Below are 24,432 nucleotides of genomic sequence, written 5' to 3'. Positions count from 1 at the left end.
AAAGATAGTCATGACATCAAAAATAACAATGGTGACTTGTGGAAGTTTCCATGTTGAAGGAGGAGAACAAATCTCAAAAGCTGAAGTGGAGAACCTCATAAAAAGAGAGGAATAATTATTAAAATTTGTGAGAGACTTCGACTTTGGAGATGATGGATAGTCATTTGTAGATTTCATGAAGAGGGAGGAATATGGAGAATAAAACCAAAATTATGTTTAAAAAGGAAATGAGGCAATATTATCTCATAGAGGTGATAAAGAATCAAGGTTGTTGAGAGAACCAGAGGTAGAAGAAGAGATGCCCATTGCATCTAAAGGGAAAAATATGATTTTTGGTGGTAAAATTGATTATGGATATGCAGGGTTTTTAAGTCAAGAGCATGAACAATTTTTTTTCCAAAATGACCATAAGAAAAATAATTCCACAAGGGATAGACAATCCCAACAGGTTTTCGTAACAGAGGAAGAAAGTACATGAATTTCTTCTCGAAAGGAGAGGCAAGCAGAAACACGTTTTCAACCCTACAAGCAACATATAAAGATAGTCATGGCATCAAAAATAGCTAAACCCATGAATAACCATAAACCCTGTTGAACCCTACCATAAACCCTGCAACAAAATGACCATAAGAAAAATAATTCCAAAAGGTTTTCGTAACAGAGGAAGAAAGTGCAGGAATTGCTTCTCATAAGCAGAGGCAAGCAGAAATATGTTTTCAACCCTACAAGCAACATATGAAGATAGTCATGGCATCAAAAAGAGCTAAACCCGTGAATAACCATAAACCCTACCATAAACCCTGCAAAAAAATGACCATAAGAAAAAGAATTCCACAAGGGATAGAAAATCCCAAAAGGTTTTCGTAACACATGAAGAAAGTGCAAGAATTGCTTCTCAGAAGCACAGCCAAGTAGAAATATGTTTTCAATCCTACAAGCAACATATAAAGATAGTCATGGAATAAAAAAGAGTTAAACCCCTGAATAACCATAAATCCTGTTGAACCCTACCATAAATCCTGTAACAAAATGACCATAAGAAAAAGAATTCCATAAGGGGTAGACAATCCCAAAAGGTTTTCGTAATAGAGGAAGAAAGTGCAGGAATTGCTTCTCAGAAACAGAGGCAAGAAAAAACACGTTTTCAACCCTACAAGCAACACTATAAACAACATATAAAGATAGTCATGGCATCAAAAAGAGATAAACCCATGAATAACCATAAACCTTATCGAACCCTACCATAAACCTTGCAACAAGAGCTAAATTCCCAACAACAAATTCAAGTGTTGAAAAACATAATAATGCAACGAGAGCTAAATTCCCAACAACAAATTCAAGCGTTGAAAAACACAGAGTGGCTAGTAGGATTTAGAATTCTACCAGAGAGCCGCAGAAGCCACCAGCATGTCCAAACCTCGCCATACCGCTTTTGCGACAGCCATATAAATTACCTGCAACACAAACTTACAAACATAAAGAGAAATTAACATTTCGACAAAAACCCAAAAAAAATTACAACAAATTTGCAAAAAAACCAATGAATTTCAAGACTTACCTTCATGGACCTCGAAACCTGCATGTCGACCACCGAACTTACTCAAATCTCCCACTGCAACAAGCTGCAAGGATGAAACAACACCAAATGTATTTGTAAACCACTGACAAAGTAGGAAGAACAACCACAAAGTCGTTGGTTAACCCCCCATGAAGCAAAGCAAACAACCATAAAACCATTGTTTAACCCCCCTCGAAACAAGTAAAACAACAACACCTAAACCCTAAACGAGAAATGAACCACTACAAACAAGATTGCCCGGTGAGCAGCGCTAGAATGATGGACTAAGTGAACCAGTATTAGAGCCAAGAGGAGCCATCGTTGGCAGAGCGCACTCCCCACACACCGAACCCGAACAAGATAACACAAGGCGACGAAGACATACCACAAAACGCGCTAGAGGAAACCCTAGACATAGGGTTTAATGTTTCATTTAATGCATTCACCAACCACAACATGTGGCACGTCCCAATTGATAGGTGTCGTACGACAGATGAGCGATTCTCCACGTCAATGGCCAGCGTGGAAGGGAGGGTGCATATGATATAGGTGGATGTTGGTGGTCACCCACGTATCCCACTTGCACCCCCACAACTGTCTCTTTCAGTTTTTCAGTTTCCTCAATTGTAGCACAATTTACTATTTTTAGCAGTTTTTCAGGTCCTGAACTTCCAAAGCTGTTTTGAGGCCCTAAACGATGTTTTTTGGAAAACTAGGAGCAACATGGGTCCATGGACCAATGTTGCTTATCCCAAAGTTGTAGTCCTTGGGTAAACCTTTATAACGAGGTATTTGATCCGGGTGGATATTGGTGGCCACCAACCAATTCCACTTGGACCCCCACCATTGCTTCTATCAATTTTTCAGTTTCCTTAATTGTAGCACAATTTATTATTTTTAGCATTTTTTGGGTCCTAAACTTCCGAAACCGTTTTGAGGCCCTAAACGACGTTTTTTTGGAAATCTACCGCCAGTGATTTTCTCTTTAAAATCATCTTTTCTATCGTAGTCCTCGGAAATATCTTTCCAATGGGTTATCATGCGCATCAAACGGAGATAATATGATCAAGTCACAACCCCGGGAAGTTGGCTGTCCAACTCACCCCAACAAGGCCCATAAACTCTTGGTGTTACATCTCCTCGGGTTAGGGTTTTGGTTGTTTAGGGTTTGCTCTTATTGTTCAATAATAAAAATTCCTTGAGCCTCATTGTAGTTTAGTTCAGAGGCATGTAGCCGCCACATCTCTTCTCAGAGATAAGCTACCATCGTCCTAGCTGGTGTATTTCCATTTATGTTTGTAAGCATATTTCAGTATTTTACATTAATGAAATTAAGTATTATTTCTGTTGCATCTCTGTGTCTATGTTATCTCTGTAATTTGTTATGTTCCTATTTAAATCCGGATTAGTATTGTGCGCATCAAACGGAGATTGTATGCCAAAGTTACGACCTCGGGAAGTTGATGTACCAATTTACCCAAAACGGGGCCTATAGTTTAGTGTTTCATCTCCTAGGGTTAGGTTTTTAGATGTTTAGGGTTTTCCATTGTTTCTTAACAATAAATATGCCTTCGAGCCTCATTGTAACACAGTTGAGAGGCATGTAGCCGCCACATCTCTTCTCAGAGATAAGCTACCATCGCCCTAACTGGTTTATTTCCATTTATGTTTGTAAGCATATTTCAGTATTTTACATTAATGAAATGAAGTATTATTTTTGCTGCATCTCTGTATTTATGGTTATTTCTATAATTTGTTGCGTTCCTGTTTAAATCAGGATCAGTGGTATCAGAGCAGTCTGCTTTTTCTCTGTTTTTCTTTGCATGTCCCCAATGAGGTCAGGATATAAGGGGTTAGGGTTTGAACTGGTCGAACCTTTGCAAGACTAACCTCGCAAATCCCGACGGCCTCCCATGGCGGATGAAAAGAAGACAAGGGGGCAGGAGATCCTATCAAAATCTTGCTCAACAAAGCCCTCGAGCGATAAAGGAACGCGATGATGGAAAAATTTACCCAGGTCCTTCAACGGCTTCCCAGGGGTGACGCATCTACTTCCAATAGCTACTCTGGAAACGCCACACCGTTTAAGGTACAAGTTAATTTTGAAATCCCCATATTCGAGGGTCAGATAGACGCAGATGTCGTAGATAAATGGTTAAATCTGCTAGAAGGTTATTTTTCTGTTCATGATTTTTCCAGCTAGCAAAAGATCACTTTTGCACTTCTCAAAGCAACCCCACCACGTCAAGGATTGGTGGGAAACCTACCGTGAGTAGAAGGATGAAAGTATGAACTCACTATTTTCAGTCGCATCCACTTGGAATTCATTATGAGATGCCATTAAGGAGCAATACAACCCTATCAAAAGCTATGAGGATAAATACATAAAGTGGACCACGTTGTGGCAAGGAAAGGACCAAGATGTGTCGGAGTTCACAAATATTTTTCATACCCTTAACACAAAGTCGGGTATTAAGGATTCTGAGCTACATTTAGTACTCAAATACCGCGGCTGCCTTCATAGATACATCTAGGACAAGATGGAGTTCCTGAACATGTCCTCGCTCAACACAGAAGTTGATACACTGTCAAGATCGAGTAGAAGTTTAAACAAAGGAAGCGAGACTTTGGATTTGCGAATCCGAAGAACAAAGGACAAAGCCAAGGCAGGGTGACCCAAGGCAACCTGTCGAAGCCGCAAGAAAAGAACAACACCACAAAGTCAAAGAAGGACACAAGAAACTGGTGTGAGTTCCATAAGAGCCCCACTCATAACAAAAGTGAGTGTTGGACCAAGCAGTCGTTGGTGGCCGAGTTGAAGGCTTCAGAATCAGATGCATGTTCCGACCCTGATTCAGAACCCAACAAGGGGAATGAAAAAGGGAAGAAAACCATTGATGTCGAACCCAACGCCACTGTTGCCACCGCTAAGGTCTATAAGAATGAGCCCAAACATCCAAAGGAGGGGGAGCGTCTTTTCCACTCACAAATGTGGGTGAAGGGTTCGCCGCTATAATTCATTGTTGACAGTGGGAGCCAAAAGAACCTTATTTCAACAGAGGTCATGAAGCGTCTAGGACTACCAACCATACCACACCCGCAACCGTACAACATCGAGTGGCTTCACCAAGGACGAGATCTCTAAGTCCGCCAGCAGTGCCGCCTTCCCTGCAGCATAAAGCCCTTCACAGATGAGGTATTGTGTGATGTTGCACCTCTTGATGTTTGTGATGTATTATTAAGCAAACCATGCTTGTGGAGGCGACATGCTGTGTATGAGTCAAGGCCTTGCGCTATTATTATTTATTTAGGTAATTCATTATACAAGATATTGGAGGTAGCCCCACTTACTGCCACTTCTTTGATCTCTGCTAAGAAAGGCAGTAAGATCATCTCCCAAGGAAATTTATTTTTCTGTCTGGTTCGCTCTCAAAGTAAGGGGAAATCATAGCCACATCCATGGCCCCCGAGAAGGGTTCCTCCACGTAGTAGAAACAAGTGGATACGGTCATGAAAGAAGACAGGGACATCTTCTCCTCAGCCACAGGGGTACCGTTACACTGTCAGGTCAAGCATTCATTCAATCTAACTCTCGGAGCACCTCTACCCAACGAGCTGATCTATCACCACTCCATTGTGGAAAATGCCAAGTACAAGTAGCGACATGATCAACATCGCGTGTCACACAAGTTTCAGGTGGGCGACAAAGTCTGGTTGCATCTGTAGAAAGAACACCTTACAAGAGCGCATCAGAAGCTCATACCACTCCGACATGGTCCTTACACCATTACCAAGATTGTGGGAAACAATGCTTTGGAGCACAACATTCCTCCATTCTGTCGCTTGCACCGAGTGTTCAATGTGGACCACCCTCAACCATGCTTCCCATCATTACTGACACATCAGAGGTTGCAGAACAACTCACTAGGGACCAAGTTCAACAAAAGTTTCATCATCTCATGGAGGAACTCAACGCAATGGGGACCATTGCTTCCTAAGGGGGGAGGAATGATCCAGGTGGATGTTGGTGGCCATCCGCCTATCCCACTTGGACCCCCACAACTGTCTCTTTCAGTTTCCTTAATTGTAGCACAATTCACTATTTTTAGCAATTTTTTGGGTCTTGAACTTCCAGAGCCATTTTGAGGCCCTAAACGACGTTTTTTTTGGGAAAAGTGGGAGCAGCATGGGTCCATGGACTAATGTCACTCATCCCAAAGTTGTAGTCCTCAGGTAAATCTTTCTAATGAGGTGTTGTGCATGTCAAAAAAAGATCGTATGCCAAAGTTACGACCTCGGGAAGTTGATGTACCAATTTACCCAAAACGGGGCCCACAATTTGGCGTTTCATCTCCTAGGGTTAGGTTTTTGGATGTTTAGGGTTTTTCATTGTTTCTTAACAATAAATAGGCCTTCGAGCCTCATTGTAACACAATTGAGAGGCATGTAGCCGCCACATCTCTTCTCAAAGATAAGCTACCATCGCCCTAGCTAGTTTATTTCCATTTATGTTTGTAAGCATATTTCAATATTTTACATTAATGAAATGAAGTATTATTTCTGCTGCATCTCTGCATTTATGATTATTTCTATAATTTGTTGCATTCTTGTTTAAATCCGGATCAACACAAGTAATGACGTCTCTCCCCTATGTACACTCCATTTCACATAAAATATGATATATGTATGCACGCATACACACACTTTAAAAAATACTCATGCTTACTTAAAATCATTCATGCTAAAAGATTTAAGATACCAAAAAGAGATTCCAAAAAACATTGGGGGACAACCAAATCATTTAATGAGCGCATTGTAAAAAACAACAAAAACAATTGTTTTCGATTATATTATTTAAACAATAATTTTCTTTACAACATTTTAATCCAATCAAATTGAAAAATAAAAAATGAAATGAGGAATAAACAAAATAATAGACATGCTACGTTGAATATTTCCAAAATTGTTTGTTAATGATCTCTTATAATTGATTTTTCTTTTATTGTTATAGAAGTATTTCCAAAATTGGTTGTTAATGATCTTTTATGATTGATTTTTCCTTTATTGTTATAAAAGTTTAAAGTTTTTATCAGTATATTTTCATATTTTATTGTTGTGGAAATTTAGAGTTTTTATCCGTATACTTTCATATTTTATTGTTGTAGAAATTTAGAGTTTTTATCCATATACTTTTCTACTTTAGTTTTTAGTATTAATAATAATATAATAAAAATAATAATATAATTTAAATAATTCTAGGAATGAACATTTGTTGTTAGACTCTAAAAATATTAACCCCTCCTTATTAATCAACCTACCAATTTCCTATTTTTATTTAAAAATTGATTTGGGTGAATAGTTTCTCACACATGCATTAATAAAGATGTGAAATGCCATTTAATAAAGATGTGAAATGTCATTTAAGATAGCTATTATTTAAACGTTCTGATTATTATTTACATGCTCTATATGATAAAAGAGCATTGATGTCCCTTTTCCATGGTTACACATTGATGCCGCTTTCCCCAAAAGGAGCACTAGAATGTATACATTTGTACATGTTATACCAGCACAATGACATTGCAAAAATCTTGATCATATGATTATTTACAAGTTTATATTGTTAGAAGATGGATGTCCCACAAATCATGTAAGTGTTGATCACATGACAAAATATGTAAAATAATATGTACCCTTTTTTAACTAACTAATGTATTGAATGTACACTGTTATTTTTATTTATACTTTTCACTTAATTATGCATGTTTTAAAGATGTTAGAGTTTTGAGAAGAGCCATTATATACTTTTATTGGAATTATATATTTATTTAATTTATTTTTTATTTATTTTTTATTTTTTATTCTTCAATACAAAAAAACGTTATTTACATTAATATCAGAGAGAAATTTACAGAACTAACAGATAGTCTCACAAAACATGCCAATCAAAAACAGTAATCAAAATACAGTAAGCTTCATGTGTAACATCGTGAGTCATCTTCCCATAAAATTAGAAGGAAGGACCAGTGAAGCTAGATTATGGAAGTTGTGTGTAATAGTAACATTAATAGGTAGTAATACAACCCTATACTTGGAGCAAAAAATATACCTTGTTGATAAGAAAAGGATAGTCACCATTTGCGAAGGAGAAACCCCACTTCGCAGAGGACACTGTGAAATGCCCAGTGGCCAAGCAGAGGTAGTCCATCAACAAGGAAAAAAAGAGAAAATATGTTCAGAGTTATGTTCCTGGAAGGAGAAATTCTTCCATGTTGTAGGTGATGTTTTCCAAAAGAATATCCATATACCATTTGCCTAGTTCTTGAGATAGACCTTCCTTTGATAATCTGTTAGCTTGTTCATTTTGGGATCTGTCAACATGCTGAATAGAGAAACCATGTTGTGCTTGCCATAATATCTCAATTCTCTTCACCCATCCTATTAGAAAAGGGTTGTTTATGGAAAAATTCCCTAAGACATGATCAATTATAATTTTGGAGTCTCCATAAATATGTAGATCAGGTATGTTTAGAAATTCGCTGAAACATAAGAGGCCCAAAAGTGCCATTGCCTCTGCTTTGTTGTTGCAACCTTTCCCTCCTTTCCTGTAATGGTTGAATTTTAGATGTTCATTCATGGAACTGCAAACACCACAAGCACATATACCTTTTTGTGTTGCACCATCAAAAAAATCCATTGGGTATTCTAGCAAAGAGTTGCTATGTCCACGGGGCTTACTACTTAGTTGTTTGTGCTGTGGCATGAACACGTTGTAATATGAGATAACCTTATGAGTTATTTGCTGAAACTCTTCCTTTTTGTTTTGGAACAAAAAATTGTTCCTCCATTTCCAAATTGTCCATATAACTATTTGGGGGATGGATCTCCAGGAAACCTTCTGCACACTCCACCATTCCAGTGAGTCCTTTATGGAAGAATGCATAATAAAACTGAAACCAAATAAAATTGATAAGTTTTTCCATACCTAAGAGGTGAGATTACATTGTAGGAAGATATGCTCATTATTTTCCGCTTCAGCTTTGCAGATTGAACAGATGCCCGACCCATGCCACTTCCTCTTTTGCAGATTCTCCCATATGAGGTTTTTATTGTGAAAAACTAACCAAGAGAAAATTATGATTTTGCTTGGAGCTCCTGTTTTCCATAAGGCAGTAGGAAATTGGCGTCCTGTTTGGGGAGGTTGTATATTGGATATAGTTAAATAGGTTTCAGCAACACTTATACTATTTGTCCTCCTTCTCCCCTTCCATGTGAGATAGTCATGTGGCTCTATACGACAAATTCCAATATTTTTTATGTTTGTCAGTATCTTGTTCCATTGTAAAGCCAACTGTCCTTGTAAACCCATAACTTGTGCTTCTTTCCATATAGGAGAAGGTCCCTGCCAGCCCGCAATGACCTGTCCCCAAACAAAGATGCCCACTCGATGAAGGACGTTTATAATTTCCTGAGGAATAGAGCAATCCTTCCCAGCTCCAAAAATTGGATCCAAATCAATGAAAATTTTGTTCCCGTTCTGGAAGCTCCATGAGAGATTTTGTAAAAAGAAAGATTGTATTTTACGGAAACTTTGCCAGATAGCAGAGCCATGAATAGATCCTATAGTGCCTTTTCTATACCAGAAAGTAAAATCTTTATTGCCCAAATACTTTTTTTTATGGACATACTCCAGGTGCCTTCCCCGAATAGGCCCCTCCATAAGGATTTGCATAATAAGGCTATTCCAAATTTACGAAGATTCATAATCCCCCAACCTCCCAGATCCTTTGGAAGAGTAATATTATAAAGTTTGGTTAAATGAAATTTCTTCTTTTCATTGCAACCTCCCCAAATAAAATTTGTTGTAAGTCGATTTAGCATGTTGATAACGTTAGTTGGTATATAAAAAAGGTGAGCCCAATATACAGTTAGCTATGCTAAAATTGCTTGAGCAAGTATAACTCTCCCTCCCATTGACAGGCACTTGCATTCCCATCCAGAGATTCTTTTATAGTAACGATCAATGATCCATTGCCAGTCCACTCTGGTGTAGCAGGAGGGTTTAAGGTGATATCCAAGATATTTCATTCCCTCTTGTATAGGGGTTGTTTTAATGTTATACAACCCTGCAATGTAATCAATGGTTTCCCTGTCACATTTTCCATGAAAGATAATAGATTTCCTTTCATTGATTTGTAAACCTGTAGCCATTGTGAATTTCTTTAGGATGTTATAAAGACATATCCAGGTGAAACGACAGAGCATTCCCAGAATCAGGATGTCATCAACAAAAAGGTTGTGAGATATGCAGTTGTTTTTGCTAATCATCAAAGGCCAGAAGTGTCCCTCCGAAACAACCCTTTTGATATGCAAGCTTAGGCAATCCATTGCTAGGATGAACAGTAATGGGGATAGGGAGCATCCCTGCCTCAATCCTCTAGCCACACGGAAGTAGATAGTAGGGTGTCCATTTATAAGAATGACAAAATTAACCTTTTCAACACAAGCCATAATCCAGTTTGTACAGTTTGGTTTAAGACCAATTTTGGAAAGAACACATCTTAAAAAACCCCAATCTAGGCAGTCATATGCCTTCTTTAAATCAATTTGAAAAATGGTTGCTTCAAGTTTTTTTGTGTGGATGGAGTGCAAACATTCTTGTGTGTTTGCAACAGCATCATGAATAAGTCTATCTTTTAGGAAACCATGTTGTTCTTGTGAGATATAGCGCGAGAGGGTACCCTGTATTCTGCCAACAATGATCTTAGAGATAATTTTATATATTGATTTGCACAAGTATATTGGTCTAAAATCCGAGAAGGAATTGGCATTTTTATTCTCTGGAATAAAAGCAATGTAGGTTGATGATATATATTGATGGATTTTACCCTACATTCTGGATTCCTCAACCATACTATGAAGATCCTTCTTTACTAGATCAAAAAAGTGAAGGGAGAATTCTATCGTCCATCCATCCGGACCTGGACATTTATCTTTCTTAAAAGATTTCATTACTTTCAAAAGTTCTTCTTCGGAAACAGGTCTGTATAGTTCTTCATTATGTTCATCTCTGAACATTGTAGGGTATGGATCAATTCCCCAGATGATATCTTCAGCCATTATGTTCTCATTCCTATTGTAGGATTCCTGGAAGTGTCGTACAGCCGCATTGCAAATATCTTCCTGAGTTTGAAAAGTTTTCCCCTCCTCATCCCTAATCTCCCAGATTGTGTTAATGTTCCATCGATGGTTTGCATATCGGTGAAAGAATTTCGTATTACAGTCTCCTTCTTTTAGCCATATAGTCCTACTTTTTAGTCTCCATGTGGCTTCCTCAATGGACAGTAATTTGTGTTTCTTAAATTCCAGTTCTTTTATGCGGAGACGATACTTTAACGGAAGACATTGAGCTGTCATCCCTGAGGCAATCCTATCCAATTCCATTTGAATGTCTTCTAGGGCTTTTCTATTCGATTTTTACTTCTGGATTTGCCAGTGCTTTACTATTTTCTGAAGGGAAACTAAATTTTCAAGGAGATGATGTGAAGGGGAGGATCTAGTGAGAGAATATTGACATCCCCAAGTTTCCTGAACAAGTTCATCGAACTTAGGGTCATCAAACCAAGTTCTATTGAATTTGAAAGGAAAGCCCTTTCGAATTCTAGTGTTTCTCCATTGCAGTGAGATGGGCTTGTGATCTGAAATGAAATTGTTAATGATTTCCGTACCTAAAATACCTAGACGATCCAACAAATTTTCATGGACTAAGAAATGATCGAGTTGTTTGGCCAAATAAACAGAACCAAATCTCCCATTATCCCAAGTGGGGGCTATTTTTGTAGGACATACGTCTACAAAGTTATAAGTGAGTAGGGCATCTTGTAGAAAGCCGGCCAGAGGATCCACCTTCCTACCACAACCCCAAACTTCATCACTGCTTAAAGTATAGTTTAAATCTCTCACAATCATTAAGGAGTCCAGTTCCATTATTTCAGAGGAGAGAAATCGATTCCAGAAAACGAGACGGTCCTTGTAAGGGGCATATACATTTAGTATGTTGATGAAACCAGGAGTGCCACGAAAACTGGCTTCAAGAAAAATGCCAGTAAAAGATCTGAAAGCCTTGACCGAGACCCAGGATGGATCCCATAAAGCAACCAGACCCCTAGATAGGCCAGTGGAGTTAGTGGCTATGATATGCCAGCTTGGATACATTTTCCTAAAGTATGAGACAACTTTAGTACGCCTATGCATCATTTCTTGTATGAGAATGACATTATGATATAAGGAAAGGAACAAGTCTTTGAGAGCTATGAATTTTGGGTCCACTCCTAGCCCCCTGATATTAATAGACATGATGCACATCATGGAGAAGGATCAACAGGCTTCCTTTCTCTAAGAGTCCCATGAGAAGAAAGATCTGTAATAGGAATGTCAATAAGGAAGCAGTTCATCGATGAGGGGTGAGATACTGGTTTTCCTTCCGTGGAAATGCCTGCTACCCCTATTCTGCTTCCGCCTGACAATAATATTACCAACCGAAGTTGGGCTGATGTGATGGGAACCAGGAGAAACAAGTTTGTGAATGGTGAGGGTTTGCAGGCGCAGAGTCTTTTTTTTTAAGAGAAAATCCAGGTCGCTTCCCACCAAGTTAGGAGAAGTTGAAATGGGAGAGTTTGGAGGGGTAACAGAAAGGCAAGGGTCTTTGCCTTTTATTTTACGAGAGGACATAGTAGGGGAAGGTGTAGGTGAGGGTACGTCGGTGATGTGCGATGATGACGGGATATTGTTGAAAGGGTGAGAGAAGGGTAAAGGGGCGGGAATTTCCTGGCAAGGGATGGGTTCAGGTGGGGGGGGAGAGCTAGGGTGAGCTAGACAACCCAAAAATGCTGACGCAGATTTTCGAGGGTTGTAAGGCGAAGATGGAACAGGTATAGGAGAGATACCCCTAGAGTCTACAAAAGGAGAAATATGGGGAAAAGTACAGTGAGAATTACCTGGATGTGTCACTTTCTGATATGACGCTATCATTTGACCAATATTTCCAATCTGTTCCTTCATGGAGTAAGCCATCTTTGATTTGTTTTTGGTTTTCCTTCCCTAAAGGCGGCCTCCCGGATGGAACAGGCACTGGTCTTGTAGATGTCTTGTTCTATGGCAGGTCGAACAATGAAAGGGCACCCCCCAAAAGTCCAACCTCTGATGGAGATTGATGTCCCCCCAATGGAGATTAATGTGATCAGGAAAACCGCCCCGATATTCCTTCTCAATTAAGATCCAAGCAACTCTCTTGTCCTTTGCACCAAGACATTTCGGGTCCATGTAGACAAATTTTCCAATGGTGTTTTCAGTATCAGTTAATGCATCATTTGTCCATAATTCAATCAGCAGACCACATAATTTGACCCATATGAGCTTATTAGTAGGGGTATTATGCAGGGGATTATATCCAATGTACCAGTTACGTAGGGCAAGGAAACTCTTGCCATGAACCCAGGGAATGCACCTGATAGTCTCAAGATCCTCCATACTAAGGAAATGGAAACTGTACCAATTTTTCATGAGCCTAACAATTGTGGGGATGTATCCTAGCAATGATTTCCACTTCATTCCCAGCTAATTCCTCATTTCAGAATCCTCCATATCTGAGAAATACCAACGACCAACTAATGCACATTTCCACAGGCTGATAATTTGGTCCACAAGGGTGGCACTGTCAAGATTGATAACAGGGGGAGGCGGGGTGGTTTTTATGGGACGTTGTCTTTGTTTATGACATTGGAGTGCATGCTCGCCACCCTGAGATGTTTGTGATGGAAGGCCTAGAGAAGATATATTAAATTCACCTAACATGGAATTCCAGGCATCCGGGTGGCTTGATCCAGCATGGACCATTTCCACTTCAATGGTTGCGCGGACCAGAGCAGATGAAGCAGACACGTCGAACACAATTTCCATCGTGGCCCCAGACATGAGCGTGTCTAGGGTGGACTTCACGAGGGCTGTCAGAAAGTGGATCGGGAAAAGGTGTAGACTGACCTGGAGGAGAATGAATTAGATATGGGTGTAAGGAAACATGTGTGGGTAGATTATACTGACAAAGATTAATATTGGAAAGGACGCAGCCCCATTCCACGAAGGGAATGTTTGAATGAACATTTAAATTTCCAATAGATCTTTTCTGACATGGTAATAAAATACCACCATCATAGTACAAGACCAAAAGCAGATGCGTAATCAAGTGTACTTTCCACACTGCAACCTTCCTGATGAGGAATGTGTGATGTCAGAGAAATGTATGGGAATGTGAAAAGGGTGACGTCGGATGAAGATTTTTGGCAGTGTCAATGAAGGGAAATGGGAAAATGACGAGAGCCTACCATGTGGCCGGTGTCATCTAACACACGTTCATCCACCCACCTAGAATATAGAGAAAACGTCACCTGAGAAGTATTTCCGGTCACCGGAAAAACCAGAAAAACCATGCAAGGCAGAAAATGGAACCAGAGATGGATTTCGAGTGCAACAACAAGATAGTAAAGAGAAAGGATGCTGAAGACAAAAATAGTACAGGATTAATTCAAGACGCTCCTTTATACTTAAAATTGGAATTAGTATGGACTATGACCTCAGAGAATTCGCCATAGAAATGGTTAATATAATGTGAAAAGAGAAGCATAAAACTATGCAACAATCATATCGTTCCAATATATTTTTTTAAAACACTATGCAACATCAATAACATCCTTTGCAATTACACTAGAAATTCCCTATTCTGAACCTGAATCCTAGGCATGGACGGGAAATAATACACATATCTGATAGCCAAAACCAAAATGGTGGGCTATAGACGATTCGAGCACCGGAATTTTAAGACAGATGAAATTTTTGATATCTATACAGAAAGGCATGAACCCTGATAATTTTGCAGAAAGGAAAAAACTTGTTGATAGATAAATATTATTGAGGCCACGAACCAGGAAAAGAACCAGAATGGGAGCTAATACAATATGGTTTACAAATATGTTTATAAAAATCTCTTGTGGAAACTAGGAATACCTTACATCGAGTTGCCAAAAACGAAATTATTCATCCCAACCATTTCCTCCGAGACGTGACAAAGAGACATAATCCCCCTCTCTCAAGTCATGCTCCTGCCTTTTCCGCCTTGAAACAAAGTGTGTTTTGTTTCCCTTCTAGAGTTTCCGTGTCGCTGTGAGGCACAAAGGTTTTCACAGCAGTATACAATGTTGAGACGAGGTCTTCTTCGGACACGGCTTACCGAGGATACTGATAACTCAAACTTAACATGCGTCAAGGAGTCAAAAACCCCTTTGTTCTATGCAGCTGTGAGTTATTTGTGTCAATCCCTCACAGGACAATCTCTTCTTGTAAACAGGTGACCACATGTTGCGCTACAAACAAATTATAAATCAATTTGTAGGATAAACATTATTATTAATATGTAACTACTTGTAACTTTTAATATAATTAAACTTCGTTCTATTTGAACATATGAATAGAATTAGATAGTTTAGACAAACAATGTGATTAACTTTGGCATGAGATGAGAATTTGAAGCAACGTATAGGTATTGTTGAGATTGCAACAAGATGATGGAGCTTAGTGAAAAGAGTCGCCTTCACTAAGTGGGCCCGCAAGCTATTTTTGGCGCAAGTCTATTTTTAGACATATGGATCATGTCTATGGATTGCAAGTTGCTGTTTATGGATGACTGGTCAAGTTGGGAAAAAATAGATGGACTTCTATTTTTAGATCACAGCGGAGTGACTGCTCAGTCTAAATGTAGAACAAACAAATATTATTGTCTCATAATAATATTTGAACTATAAACTTAATCTTATTCTCTTGGAGCACTTCAGGATGAGCTACGGATGTGGTACATGCAGATCCCATAAGGAAATACATGGTTACCTATGGGATGACTGATCTTTACATGCAGGACTTCAGTTAGAACTCAAGTGAGTTGAATTTAGTGGACTGGAGGTGGAGTTGATGGAGTTGTGTTCAGTTTAGCTTTGTTAAATTGGTTGTATTTAGTCTAACTGGCAAATAGACTAGAGATGAGTTGGGTGAATTAGTTATTAATTAATTCACAAGTTATTAACTCATAATGCAACTATAGAATACATCAGTTAACTCAGTTGCATGTCAGTACATGTTCAGTTCAGCAGGGACAGGTGTTAGAGGATCAGATTGCTATCAGTTGTGACTATAGTTGTGCATGAGGATTTGCACAATCAAAGGGATTGAGTATGCCAACGAATTGGCCAATACCAAGTAATTGCAGTCTATGCTCACGTATTTCACAGTGTGAGTGATTCTTTGCAAGTAAAATACGAGTTTGGTAAACCATTCTCATGAATTCTTGAGCAGGTATTGAGCTGTGGAGGCAGGCAAGCAGTGGAATAGATTTGGAGATCAGATATGAGCTGTATTGTGTGTAACAGGTGGAGCTGGTACTGGATTGCTTGTGATAAGCATTGTACTTTGTAATGTTACATGTTCTCAATCATTAATATACAGATAGTGTGGGGTTTTTAGCGAGATGCTTTCGCCAGGTTACATATTGTGTTAATGTGTGAATGCTCTTGATGTTTTATTGTTATTGATGTTGCTATATTGATGATCAACGTAGAGGAGCTTATGTATTGTGTATGTGTTCCGCAATAGTACATGATCGGGATAATCTCTGTTGAATATGTGTTTATTATTCAAAATTTCTACAGCTATCATAGAAAAAAATTATGGCATTTTAGACATGTTTATTTGTAAAGGCATATAGTTTCCCACCTTAATGGATAAGTATATAGTCTTAATTTTTATATGTTTGTAGATGTAATACATGGAAGTTGACACATGTAAAAGGAATTTTGAAGAATTAAGTGAATATTATAAAATATGAATTGGGTTTAACTTGAGTGGTTATGGGATGGAGTTTTATCTTGATAATTTATTCCCATAAATGACATGTTGAGTTTATAATAAGTATATTGTTATAACAATTTTGAGCTTGTTGTTGACCTCTGTTTGTGCATTTGAGAATATAAGGTTGACCATGGGTACTATCTTTGGAATGATGAGAAATGGACAATGTTTTCTCTAGAACAAGTTACTTGGGAAAAATAATTGAATAATAAGAAACAATGAAGGTTTTTAAGGTAAGTATATCAATAAAAACTAATAGTTTTCCATAATCAATAGAGATATGGATTCAACTTTAATTTATATGTCTATAGAGGAACACATTAATATTGATCATTTCAAAAAAGGAGACCTTAAAGTACAAGCATGAGGTGTAGTGCAAAAATATACACAAATGATATTATCAATAGATGAAGATAGAAGCAACTCAAACTACAATGAAAACAACTTAAGTAGGACAAATGAACTAATTAGGATTTTAAGGGTTTCTTTTAGATATATATTATTTCTATGTGGTTCATGGTCCCTGGAGATCAATGATTGCTATGTTCACGAAATACTTGTATCGGGCATATCTACTTCAAATGATCACTTCCTATGGGCTCAATCACGGAGCCTGACCCTGGGGGTGTTGAGAGAATTGAACTCGTGACCTCACAATAGTAGAGGTGTTTTAATGATGAGGACTTGACCAACCAAGCTAACCCTTGGGGCTAAGTGGGCATTGGATACCGCTCGGGGAAGAAATTCAGCCTCCCTCTCAACACAAAGGCAAGAGAGAAGTTGTTAGTACTAGGTCAACCCTCATTATAAACTAACTTAAGAGTGTAATAAGTTACTATATTCTAGAGCTTAAACATATCAACTCACGAGACTTGAACCAAGGTGAAGAGGATAACAACTATTCTGCCCAACAACCGAAACTGAACTGAATTAATGACTTTTAGATATATTATTAGAAACACATTATATTTTCAAAATTCAAAAGATAACATATTTTTGTTATTTTTCCTTTAATATGAAAATTTTAAACTATGCAATAATTGTTTACAATGGAAAAAAATGTTAATATTTATTATTTTATTTTATTTTTTTCTAATCTTTTAAAATCATTTTCTTATTCTCATGCCTTTCCTAACCTATGTGGATTTTTATGTAAACATTCTATGATGTTTTGACAATTTACTTACTAAACGAAATATAACAAATTAGTGTAATGATAAAATAATCAAATTATTTACTTGATACTTAATTAATTATTTAATTTTTATATTAATAATTACTTTATCACTATATTAATTTAAAATTATCATATTATTCAATTTAAAATAGTTTGATTGATCGTTGTTAATTTATTAAAATGGTATTTTTATTATGAAATCAGTGTAATGTTGCTCTAATGTAGGTTTTGCTTGGGTGTTGGACTAATATCTATATTTTCCATGCATTTTTATATGTTTCACACCAATGCTCTACCTTATATTCTAATCAGGTGCTCTAACATGGCATAATAACATACATGCTATAACGTACTTTGTGCATTGATGTTATAACATGACACAAGAGTGTTGATGCCTTGATACATGATGGACACGTCGATGCTAGGTTGTGGAATATGCATTGGTAATTAAGAACAAATAGCACAACAAGGACGTGGGAACACATTGTAATAATGCATCATATATAGATGTGTATTGGTGCTTCATGTGAAAATAAGACCATCAATGATTTTTGCACAATAAAAATCACTATGGATTCCACACATAATACTACAACCTCACATTCATATGTGGTACATTTATTTTTGATGGAGCATATTGGTACATCTGTTATGATAAATCACATTGAATGATCATGTGGGTTGCTTCTAGTGTTGTGTTTTTGGATATAATGTGTTATATCTATATTGATGCATTGGGAAAAACTCCTAGGAAAACCTCCATTTTCCAAAAAAAAAAAACATTTGCGAAATTTACATAGAACTTTTTACTAAAGCATCCACAAAAACCTCTTATGTTGGGTTTAATAGACTTTTATGTAAATATTTTGGATCATGCATTAGTAGTAAAATATTTGTTTTCCAGACAATGAAAAGAGATCAGGGTTTCATTCACAAATCAACATGTACCATAAACCATGGTCAAGGAAGAAGGATTTCGTCTCTATACTTCATCCAGAGAAACAATAAATAACCTTTTACCACACACAAAAATGGATGCATCCTCTCAAAAGAGAGGCGTATATATATGCAATATCCATTGGTGCAAGTCTAAAATACGTGGCCAAAGGAATTAGATTGACAAATCATGCCATGAGCATCATGGTAAAAAATATAATCTACCACTTCGCCATTAACTAAAACCCTCATAGAGATCGCTACCTTCGCTACAATGAAGTGCTCAATAACTTAAGGAGAAGAACTAGAACTAGGTTAGGCAAGGTAGATAAAATGCTTGCTCAATGAATTTCATTCTTGCATCAAGCAAATCATGGGGGACAACACTAGAGAGAGTTGAAATTCTCACCCTTATAGAGATATTGATAATACCTATGACAAATTTTAAAGCAAGAGTAAAGAAGGAACCATTAGTTTTGAGAGAGACAACAAAAGAGAAAGAATTAGACCATAGACCCCATAAATGATTATTTTTTGTTTGCAATATCAATAGATTTTATATTAGAAAAGACTGTGGCTGAAATGAACAACATTGTAATACAACACTATGTGGTGGTTTGGCCATGGCTAGGTTTCCAAAATATGGGTCTTATTTACTAAAACAAAAGATGGATCATGTTTCCTTGTTTATCTATGAAATTATTGATAGGTATAATGCATTACAAATTGCAAAAGTAAAAATAGACCACAACAAAACATATCAAGTCCAAAAAAGAAATGTAGGAAACTTATTGCCCTTAATAGGTTTTAATTCTCATGTGTACCTAAGACTCCAGTCCTCCATTCATTAAGTAAAACATATAAAAAATTTCATGCATTTCAACATGTTAGTTTCATTAGCACTCTAATGCAAGAAAAAAACACAACTCCTTGGAAAAGGGTTTTAAACACAAACCCTTTGCAAGAACCTTTATTATTATGGCCCTTAGGCTCTATATTAAGGCCTTAAATAGGCATTCATTATTAGTTTAATTTTTATATTTAGAGGTTGACTAGAACCTTTCATGGTCCCATTTTATTATAATTGTACCTCTTGTCTCCTACATATATATTAAGGAAACCTAATCTTAGGATCATCAAATATTGTCTTGTTCATTATATTCATATTAAAAATAGGTTTCCCCCTTGAAGAGGATTGCAATTATTGATTTCTTATCATTTCTAAGATGCAATGTTCATGGCACTTGGTATCATAACATATGCTCCTATGGTTTTGCTACTTCAAATGAGACATCTTGGCATATTCGTTATAACTATTTTTTCTAGGATGCTTCAGATGGTGAAATTTGAGCATATTAAAGAGAATTTTTGAGGAACATCTAGTTAAAATTTAAGATATTGGTTCACTATAATTTTGGAGATATGCTCTAATGAAGTTATGGCTTTTGAATGCTCTTGAAATCAATTTCAAACAAGCTAGTTTGACATTTTCAATATAACTTTTTTCGGGGACATTTCGAACAATGAAAGTTGGGCGATATTAAGCTGAGATCTTGAGGAACATCTCGTAAAATTTTAGAGTTTGGTTTGCTATACCTTTTTAGATATATTATGTGGAAGTTATGTTTGTGAAGGGTCCTAAAATAAATTTCAAATAAGTGAGCTTAACATTTTCACTAAACTTTTTTTGTGATACCTCAGACTATGAAATTTTCATAGATTTAAGGAAACATAATGAAGTACCTCAATTAAGAATTTCAAAATTATATTTGAAGAATTGGACACATGAAAAGCTATACAAGTTTGCTCTTGGGAAGAGGTTGAAAATCAACAAGTCTTGGGAAAGTTACCATTACTTTCACTTAACACATAAAATCTTGGTTGGTGGAATTGCAAAGAAGAAATAACATATGTTACAAACTAAAACTTCAAATTTAGAAGGGCTCAAATATTAGAGATATAGCAAGAAAAAGTTCATTCATTCAAATATTCTCCAAATAAGGTATGTAAATTACAAGTGACATAACTTTTGATTAGAAGATCCATTTTCTTTTGGGTGACTAAAAGTTGTGATAAAAAGGAGTATTATTATTATTTTCCCACATGCCTCCAAAGAAATATCCAAAAGCTACTACACCAATTAAACCTCTGAAGGCTCATCCATGACTCATGAAGAAATAGAAGATGTCAACTACCAGGTAACTGAGTGGGAAAATCAGTTGTCACTGTTGCAAGAAATAGTTACAAGGGATATCAAACAAAAAATAGAGGAAAATAAGGAAGAAATGGATAAGAAGATGAAACAAATGGAACAAAATATTATATAAGCTATAAATGGGAGGTTCCTTAAAATTGATAATATATTTGAAGGAAATCATGAAAATAAAGGTAATATTCAAGTTGAACAACTTGCTAATAATAATAATTTTTCAAGTGGATTTGACTCTAATGGTGGAGCTACTCATGGATGGTTTCCTAAAGGAGTGAACATTCCGAAGGTTGATTTAAAGAAGTTTGATGAAACAAAGTTCGTTACTTGGGTGCATCAAATAGAGAAATATTTTTAATTACATAATATTATGAATGACAAGTGAAGGATTCACAAAACAACTTTAAACTTTGAGATGAAACCTTGTCAATGGTATCAATGGGTAGTCCAAAGGAAGCCCCATTTTTATCATCATACTTGGGGTTTATTTACTAGAGACTTATAAGTGCAATATAACGAAGCTTAGGAACAAGACTATCTCAATAAATTGACAAGAATCAAGCAATTTGGTGATATTGAAGACTATAATTCAAAATTTCAAGTTTTGGCCATAAGGGTGGATAACATAAGTAATGAACATTTATTGGAATATTACATGGGTGGATTAAAAGAAGACATTAAAGATGAACTTTTCCTAAAGCAAATAGAAAATATTATGAAAGTTATGCAATTTTCTTGTCATAATTAAGCCGAGAAAGGATACACACAAGTTTTCCATGGGAGCATACATGGGAAGCAAATATTGTTTTGGGTTTCATAAGACAACCCTACCTTAACCTACTAGAATATCATACGAAGGAATAGAGGAAAAAGAACAAAAAATTGTGCATGACATTGATTTATACATGCTTGAGGTATTTGTTCATGCATTAGTAGGTTTGTCAGTCCTCAAACCCTAAAGATTGTTGGTTACAATAAGAAGCAAATGGTCATAATGCTCACTGACTCAGGTAATACCCATAACTTCATTGATAAAAGATTAGCATAGTGCCTCAATTTTATTGCGTATGCAATGAAAAAATTTCAACTTTAGTTGCCAATGGAGGGACTATTGATTGTGTGGGAAAATTCCACGACTTTAAAATAAGCATGTGAGAATATAAATTGGAAAGCTCAATGTATGCCATTCCAATTGGAGGTGTAGATGTTATTATAGGGATTCAATGGTTGAGAACATTGGGTATTATTTCTATAAACTGTAATGAATTATTCATGAGATTTGAGTTGTAAAGAGTTTATATGAGCTCAAAGGGTTAAAATATGGACACCTTGTCAAGCCATTAGCTTTCATATAATGGAAAAACTCCTAAGAAAGGCTAGCAATGAAATTTTGGTTAAACTGTATTCTATGGAAGTTAAGCAGTAACATGAAAATATTCCTAGGGAATTAAAAGGAACCTTGGAAAACAATTTTAGGGACTTCCAATAAATTCTCAAAAATATACATCCATCTAGAGATCATGAACAACCAATTGAATATATACCTGGAAGCACTCCTCTGAATTCCATTTTTGTAGTCATTGATATACTCATAAAATATGCACACTTTTTGAAATTCAAAGTACGTACACATCAAGCCAAGTAGCAGAAGTGTTCATGAAGGAAATTCATAGAATTCATGATATTCTTAAGATAATAATAAGTAACAAATATCTAAAACTCATAGGTAATTTTTGGAAAGAATTATGGAATACTAGTGGAACAACACTAGCAATGAGTTCAACATATCATCCACAAACAAATGGTCAAATAGAAATAGTAAACAAATGTTTAGAGGGTTATCTATGATGTTATTCTTCAGATAAGAAATCTCAATGGATGAAGTGGCTTCCTTTGGAAAAATGGTGGTATAATACTATCTATCATACATTTACTAAAATTACCCCATTTGAGGCTCTTTATGAATATACGACTTCTAGTATCTCATATTTTTTACAAGATAAGTCCAAAGTATAAGCAATACAGCCACATATAGAGAAGACTAAAGAAACTTTGGCAATTAATAAGGAAAACCTTCAAATGGTGCAAAACAAGATGAAGCAACAAGTAGATCAACATCGAAGCGAAAGACAAATTGAAGAGGGTGGTTAGGTATTTTTGAGACTACAACCTTATAAGCAATCCACACTCAAGCAAAAGAAGAATTAGAAATTAACTCTAAAATTTTATGGGTCTGAGAAGATTATTCACAAGATTGGACAAGTGGCATATGGGGTTAGATTTGCCTTCTTCTCATATTCTTAAGGTTTTTCATGTATCTTGCCTAAAAAAGGTTGTGGGACAAACTGTACCAATGCAAAAAAACTTTCAGAATTAGATGGAGAAGGAAAGTTCATTCTCGAACCAAAAAAATTATGGATCAATGTTCTCTATCTCTTCAAAATAGAACCATTACATAGTACATAATCAAGTGAAAGAACATGCCTCTAGAAGAAGCTACTTGGGAAAATGAGCAGTTCATGAAGAAACACCCCCAACTATAAGCTTTGAGGAAAAATGTTTTTTAAAATAGGGGGGCTATGTTATGCTCCTTGGGCCCTATATTAAGGCCCTAATAAGCATTCATTATTAGTTGAATTATTATATTAGGAGTTGGCTAAATTATGGGTTTTTTTATCATTTTCAAGGCTTAAGGTTCATAACATCTATTATTTTTTAAACAATGGGAAAACTTATCATAACTCAGTTGTCAAACCAACAATGGGGACAACCATCATTGGTTACTATCCGTGAATGCAAGATGACTCATCACTATTAATTAAGGAAAAACACAGCACCTGGAATTTTTGTTGGTGGTCCGTAAGGGAGCAAGCTTTCACTCTTGCCAGATGCCTCTAGGTATTGCGCTGTTAACATAACATCTGTTATTATAAGCCTTTCCAAAAAAATAATTTTCTTCTATTTGTAAATGGAGATCATGGTACACTATATCTAAATTGGATCACTTATGCATTGATTCAACCCATGGGGACTATGTTTGAAATTGCATTTAAAAAACATGGAATATAACTCAACTCTTATATACAACTTTATGAGCTTAGAGGTCATTTCACTGATTTAAAAAGAAAGAAAGAAGTAACATTGGTATATAGAAAATATATATGCATGCTCCATTTCAACAAAGGGGCCCTTAGATACATCATATATTGTCAAATAACTCGTGCTTAGATAAAACATTCATGCTAAGAGATTTAAAATAGTTTTAGAGGGGGACTTTGAAGAGAAGATATTCTCAATGAACAACAAGGCAAGTTAAATCTTTCAAAGAGCACATTGTTAAGGAATTGGTGAAGGGCACCTTTTTTGTATGCCTTTCTTGGCATGCTCTCAAATGAATGCATTAAAATACAAACATAAATCAATATCATCTAGGGAAATATGACACCTGGCTTGCAGGTCCACCAACATTCAATTAATGTGTATGTTGGTGGGTGTTATGTATAAAAGTGGCAGTGATGATGAAGTCTTAATGCCCTCTCTTTTCATGCTTGCATGAACATGTAAGTATTGATGGGTGACAAGCTTCCATAGTACACATATATG

The 24,432-nt window shown here is 36.4% G+C and overlaps 1 protein-coding gene across 11 annotated transcripts in view; it reads right to left on the bottom strand.

Moving 5' to 3' along the window:
• LOC149239801 (uncharacterized) overlaps positions 1 to 14,918 on the bottom strand; it is a 150,512-nt gene extending 135,594 nt beyond the window's left edge. For 5 of the 11 annotated variants that reach the window (XM_089367209.1, XM_089367211.1, XM_089367210.1 and 2 more), the window contains exon 1: positions 14,618 to 14,918. The gene's annotated coding sequence lies outside the window, so the exon portion shown is untranslated. Of the gene's footprint in view, positions 1 to 1,383; positions 1,455 to 1,558; positions 1,623 to 14,617 lie in introns of all 11 variants that reach the window. The other 6 variants (XM_089367203.1, XM_089367204.1, XM_089367202.1 and 3 more) reach the window with 3 other exon arrangements.
• Between the last annotated feature and the right edge of the window lie 9,514 nt (positions 14,919 to 24,432).

Source organism: Pinus tabuliformis, chromosome 8 (assembly GCF_031772625.1).
Source record: "Pinus tabuliformis cultivar Carrire ecotype Pingquan chromosome 8, CPIR1, whole genome shotgun sequence".
Taxonomy (NCBI): Eukaryota; Viridiplantae; Streptophyta; class Pinopsida; order Pinales; family Pinaceae; genus Pinus; species Pinus tabuliformis.
The sequence above is the reverse complement of the archived record's forward strand: the minus strand, read 5'-3'. Positions and strand labels throughout refer to the sequence as shown.